General features: G+C 48.5%; 1 long non-coding RNA gene across 1 annotated transcript; it reads left to right on the forward strand.

Moving 5' to 3' along the window:
• Positions 1-503: 503 nt before the first annotated feature.
• Positions 504-4,760, forward strand: LOC121275156. Its single transcript, XR_005942365.1, has 3 exons — positions 504-644; positions 1,671-1,774; positions 4,375-4,760. It is a non-coding gene; the product is annotated as an uncharacterized LOC121275156 (long non-coding RNA).
• The last annotated feature ends 2,142 nt before the right edge of the window (positions 4,761-6,902 follow it).

A 6,902-nucleotide genomic window follows, 5' to 3' on the forward strand; every position in this document is an offset into this window, starting at 1 on the left:
ACTGTCAGAGGGTCAGTACTGAGGGAGTGCCGCACTGTCGGAGGGTCAGTATTGAGGGAGTGCCGCACTGTTGGATGTGTTGTATCCAAATGAAGTGTTAAACTAAGTCGCATTCTGCCATCTGATGTGGATGTCACCGTCTGAAGAAGAGCAGGTTGGAAGTGGGGGTTGATTCGTGGGTTTCGAGAGGCGGGGGTGAGGTTTTGCCCAACTGTCCTGGCACCAATATTTATCCCTCAATCAACATCACTAAAAACAGATGATCAGGTCATTAGCACATTGCTGTTTGTGGGATCTTGCTGTGCGCAAACTGGCTGCCGTGTTTCCACCGTTACAACAAGGTGTAAACGTGACTCAGTTTGTTGCGAGACGCTTTGGGACAAAAGGCGCTACAGAATTGCAGATTCTCTCTCTATCCGTCTGCAGTTTCCAGGCTATTAGGCTGGCAGAGAGACAGACGGGGCCCCATCGAGATGCGGTCAGGGTGAGGGCTCGACTCGGAGCTGGGGCTCGAGCCCACGGTTAACCTATTTCCCTTTGGCTGACAGGAGGAATATTTCACAGTCGAGGACAGGTTCACTTTGAGAACCTCAGCGTGGCCGAGCCTGGGGGGAGAACCTGCAGGAGGAGGAGATGCAGTGTCGGTGAGTCAATGTCTGTGCTGCTGAGCCCCTGTCCCCTGTTCCTATTCCTGCCTCTCATCTGGGTCTTCCACTGAAATGTCTATTTGTGTCTCTCTGTCTGTAACTGTATCTCTCGCCTCCACTCACTCTGCATTTGGTCATCACCCCCTCTACTCTTTCTCTCTCTCTCTCTCTCTCTCCAACTCCTGTGATCTGTTTTTCTCCTTCCCCACCAGCCCCTCTCCCTCCCTACCAGCCCCTCTCCCTCCCTACCGCCCCTCTCCCTCCCTACCGCCCCTCTCCTCGCTCTCCCAACCTCTTTCTCTCCCTCCCTTTGATTTCCGGCAATCGGCTTTTCTCTCTCTCTATCCTTCCCTCCGTGCTCTCTCTTTCTCTCGCTCCCTCCCCGCCTCTCTCTCCACTGTCCTGCAATCTTTTTTTCTCTCTGTCTATCCCTCCCTCCCTTGCTCTCTCTATCCTTCTTCCCTCCTTCCCTCCGTCTCTCCCTCCCTCTCTCTTACTCTCTCTCTGTCCACTGTCCTGCAACGTGTTTTTCTCCCTCTCTAGCCTTCCCTTGCTCTCTCTATCCTTCTTCCCTCTCTCCCTCCCTCCTTCCCTCCCTCTCTCACTCTCTCTCGGTCCACTGTCCTACAACCTGTTTTTCTCTCTCTCTATCCCTCCCTTGCTCTCTCTATCCTTCTTCCCTCTCTCCCTCCCTCCTTCCCTCCCTCTCTCACTCTCTCTCGGTCCACTGTCCTACAACCTGTTTTTCTCTCTCTCTATCCCTCCCTCCCTTGTTCTCTATCCTTCTTCCCTCCCTCCTTACCTCCTTCTCTCCCTCCCTCTCTCACACTCTCTCTTTGTCTACTGCCCTGCAACCTGTTTTTCTCTCTCTCTATCCCTTCCTCCCTCCCTCTCTCACACTCTCTCTCTCTCCACTCTGCTGCAACCTGTATTTCTCCCCCCCGCCTCCCTCTCTCTCCGCGGTCCGGCAGTTTGATCCCTTTCACCTTCCTCTTGGAGTTTAGTTTTGATTTTTCCCTCCAGCAGGTGGACCCAGCAGCCAATTTGACCTTTAACCTGCGGCTGACAGATAAGGAACTCGAGGCGAAGCAGCGGGTGCCGCTGCCCTATCACTTCAGTGCTGAGAAGTAAGTGAGTCTGGAACTCCCGGGACATCTCTCTGGGAGCAGGAGGAGGCCATTCAGCCCCTCAAACCTGTTCTGCCATTCAACGAGATCGTGGCTGATCTGCCTCCCAACTCCATTGATCCGGCCTCATCCCATATCCCTGAACACCTTCAGATAACAAAAGTCTATCGATTTCATATTTAAAATGAACTGATCCGGCTGAAGCATTTACTATAATCTTCAGCCAGAAGTGCCGAGTGGATGATCCATCTCGGCCTCCTCCAGAGGTCCCCAGCATCACAGATGTCAGTCTTCAGCCAATTCAATTCACTCCACGTGATATCAAGAAAAGGCTGAAGGCACTCGATACTGCAGAGGCTATGGGCCCTGACAATATTCCAGCAATAGTACTGAAGACTTGTGCTCCAGAACTTGCCGCGCCCCTAGCCAAGCTGTTCCACTACAGCTACAACACTGGCGTCTACCCAGCTATGTGGAAAATTGCCCATGTATGTCCTGTCTAGTGAAAGCAGGACAAATCCATCCCGGCCAATTACCGCCCCATCTGTCTACTCTCCATCATCAGTAAAGTAATGGAAGGGGTCATCAACAATGCTATCAAGCTGCACTTGCTTAGCAATAACCTGCTCACTAATGCCCAGTTTGGGTTCTGCCAGGGCCACTCAGCTCCTGACCTCATTACAGCCTTGGTTCAAACATGGACAAAAGAGCCGAACTCCGGAGGTGAGGTGAGAGTGACTGCCCTTGACATCAAGGCAGCATTTGACAGAGTGTGGCATCAAGGAGCCCTAGCAACACTGGAGTCAATGGGAATCAGGGGAAAACTCTCCACTGGTTGGATTCGTACCCAGCACAAAGGAAGATGGTTGTGGTTGTTGGAGGTCAGTCATCTCAGATCCAGGACATCACTGCAGGAGTTCCTCAGGGTAGTGTTCTAGGCCCAACCATCTTCAGCTGCTTCATCAATGACCTTCCTTCCATCATAAGGTCAGAAGTGGGGATGTTCGCTGATGATTGCACAATGTTCAGCACCATTCGCGACTCCTCAGATACTGAAGCAGTCCATGTCCAAATGCAGCAAGACCTGGACAATATCCAGACTTGGGCTGACAAGTGGCAAGTAACATTCACACCACACAAGTGTCAGGCAATGACCATCTCCAATAAGAGAGAATCTAACCATCACCCCATGACATTCAATGGCATTACCATCACTGAATCTCCCACTATCAACATCCTGGGGGTTACCATTGACCAGAAACTGAACTGGACCAGCCACATAAATACTGTGGTTACAAGATCAGGTCAGAGGCTGGGAATCCTGCGATGAGTAACTCACCTCCTGACTCCCTAAAGCCTGTCCACCATCTACAAGGCACAAGTCAGAAGTGTGATGGAATACTCTCCACTTGCCTGGATGAGTGCAGCTCCCACAACACTCAAGAAGCTCGGTTGTTGGTTATGGTCATTTTTATTGCATCTGAACCCGTGTGGCAGGTAGCGATCGGGAACAGGAGCCCCGGCTGGTTAAAATTACATCCAGAATGACCCGACATCCCCCCGCCCAGTCCCGCGATACCCCCATCCCCCCCACTGAAACCCTACACACCACCAATCATGGCCCTCATCACAGGGACCAATCACGTACCTCATCACAGGGACCAATCACTGCCTTCATCACAGGGACCAATCACGGCCCTCATCACAGGGACCAATCACGGCCCTTATCACAGGGACCACTCACGGCCCTCATCACAGGGACCAATCACGGCCCTCATCACAGGGACCACTCACGGCCCTCATCACAGGGACCAATCACGGCCCTCATCACAGGGACCAGTCACGGCCCTCATCACAGGGACCAGTCACGGCCCTCATCACAGGGACCAATCACAGCCCTCATCACAGGGACCAATCACAGCCCTCATCACAGGGACCAATCACAGCCCTCATCACAGGGACCAATCACAGCCCTCATCACAGGGACCAATCACGGCCCTCATCACAGGGACCAATCACAGCCCTCATCACAGGGACCAGTCACGGCCCTCATCACAGGGACCAGTCACGGCCCTCATCACAGGGACCAATCACAGCCCTCATCACAGGGACCAATCACGGCCCTCATCACAGGGACCAGTCACGGCCCTCATCACAGGGACCACTCACGGCCCTCATCACAGGGACCAGTCACGGCCCTCATCACAGGGACCAATCACAGCCCTCATCACAGGGACCAATCACGGCCCTCATCACAGGGGCCAGTCACGGCCCTCATCACAGGGGCCAGTCACGGCCCTCATCACAGGGGCCAGTCACGGCCCTCATCACAGGGACCAATCACAGCCCTCATCACAGGGACCAGTCACGGCCCTCATCACAGGGACCAATCAGAGCCGGTTTACTGCTCTGCTATCTTACCCGGTACAAACTGGGGAATGCACCTGGGCTGACGGGGGCGGTGGGGGGCGGGGCGGGGGAGTGAATGTGGCCCGAGCGAGTCAGAAAGATTGGTAGGGTGTTGGGGGCGTGGGGAGCGCAAACAGGGTGAGTTTCCTGAGCAACTAATCCTCTGCCCTGTTATTTCAACCCCTCTGCAGAAAGATGTCGCTGCTGGACAGCGGAGCTGGAGAGGGGAGGATATACTACGAGCCTGACCAAGCAGACGACATCGATGATGAGGACCCCGACGATGATCTGGATATATAGGACTGAGGCATGGAACCTCCCCTGAGACACTCCCTCACCCTCGACACAAGCCAGTCCCATCTGCTGGCACAGAATCCTCCCCCCGCCTCACAAAACGAGGCGCAGAGTTGACTGGGCACCCTCACTGGAAGCGTGGGCAACAAATCGTCGAACCTGTGCTCCCTCCTGCACTGCTCCCTGACCACTGGATAAGAATTGATGCGGAGTTGGAGTTGTCCCTGTAACGCTGGGCCCTTTTATTCCTGTCCGTAACATGATTAAAACACTCCATCTCAAACTGCTTTTGTCTTGTAATCGTTATTAAGTGAATAATTCAGCCTCACGGAGCAGGTTAGAAGGCCGCCCAGGCTGTGCTGGGTATGTGGACCCAGTCAGAGTGCTGTATCGGTGATTTTTAAAAATTCATTAATGGGATGCGGGCACCGCTGGTGAGGCCAGCATTTATTACCCTTTGTCCAGGGGGCATTGAAGAGTCAGCCACATTGCTGTGGATCTGGAGTCACGTGTAGGCACAGATTTCCTTCCCTAAAGGGGTTTTACGACAATCGACAACGGTTTCATGGTCATCATTAGACTTTTAATTCCAGATTTTTTTATTGAACTCAAATTCCACCATCTCCTGTGGCAGGATTCGAACCCAGGTCTCCAGAGCATTACCCCAGGTTTCTGGATTAGTCCAGTGACAATACTGCTATGCTATTGCCTCCTGGGGGAGGGGAAGCCAAATATTGCCGATGCTGGAAATCTACAATAAGAACAGAAAACGCTGGAAATACTCAGCAGGTCTGGCTACATCTGTGCAGGACTGATGAAACTTTGTGGGGTGGGGGGGGGTGCAGGTCACAGTGGGGGAATAGATTACTTGGAGTCATCGCTCCTGACCGTCCAGCCCATGAGGAAGTTGCGTGAGAGTCTGATGAGGCTGTGATGCCCCCCCATGCCGAACAGCCCGCAATGGCTCAGCACACGGGTGGGCCTCGAGCTTGCTAAAGGGCCCACAGGCCTGGCTTGAGACCACTGCCTGCAGAAATGTTCCCCTTCTTCCCCCTCTGCCCCAGACAGGGGAGGGAATATTACAATTCATCAGCAGTTATTAGCTATTAAGATATCAACTAATATGGTGGGATTAGAGGGGACATGAGGAAAATCTTTTTCACCCAGAGGGTGGTGGGCGTCTGCAATTTGCTGCCTAAATCAGTGGTTGAGGCTGAAACTCTCAACTCAGTTAAAAGGTACCTGGATGTGCATCTGAAGCACTGTAACCCGCAAGACCACGGACCAGGTGCTGGAAAGTGGGATTAAAATGAGCCCCTCGTTTCTTTTTCTGGCTGGAACAGGCATGATGGGCTGAATGGCCTCTCTGTGCTGTACCTTTTCTGAGGCTCTACAATAGTTATGGTTAATGTTATTAATATTAGAACTGTTGTTATGCTGAGAAAAGAGACATGTTGAAGTTTTTGGCCTGGCACTCATCAGGACAGAATCACAAGGATACCAAATTTCAGAGGAAGCAACAATTTATATTGCTTGAGAAAAAGGTGCTGATTTGGTTGAGGTATTGGCACGGAGAATGCACCAGGGAACAATTGCCTCAGGCGCTTTTGTTTAATTCAAAATGTGCAATGCTTGAACAAATTATTTTCTCATGCAATGTAAATTGTTACTCCCTTTTAAAAGCAAGATGAAAAACTTTGTCTTTGTTCAGCAATACTCAGTTTTTGTAAGAGCAAGCGATTATTATTTAATTATCAAATATTAAATTATTAATAATATCATTAGTTATTAAGTAGTTACCAGCAGTTATTGCTTTGGTTAAATTAATGATTAATTAATAGTAAATTGTTATTTATTGATTATTCATAAATGAATGTTTGATAGTAATTAATTATAACATTGATACTATAATTGTGATCACTATTTATGATTTATTTATAATATATTAGTAATTATTAACCCTTAATATACTTATTTCATTGTTATTGTACACTATTAATAAATGGGCACAAATTATTTTTCAGCATATATCAATGCAACTTAGAGCAATTATCATTAATTAACAATAATATTAATTTGTTGATACACAAATATTAATGAAATATTAAATTTATTTAGAAATATCATTCAATGTTAATTAATATCATTAATTAACAATTAATATAAATAAAATAATGGTCACAATTATAGAATTAATAAAATATTTAACTAATTGATTATTAATAATCAATCAATTTATTAATACCCACATATTCAATATTAATGAAATATTACATTAATTTAGTACTAATGTTAATAATATTATTGATAGTAAATTATTATTTGATTATTCATAACTGAATATTTGGTAGTAATATTACATTATTAATGCTATAATTGTGATCATTCATTGTTATAATCAATAAATATTAATACTAATCAAATA

The sequence above is a fragment of the Carcharodon carcharias genome, unplaced genomic scaffold, assembly GCF_017639515.1.
Source record: "Carcharodon carcharias isolate sCarCar2 unplaced genomic scaffold, sCarCar2.pri scaffold_1105_ctg1, whole genome shotgun sequence".
Lineage (NCBI taxonomy): Eukaryota > Metazoa > Chordata > Chondrichthyes > Lamniformes > Lamnidae > Carcharodon > Carcharodon carcharias.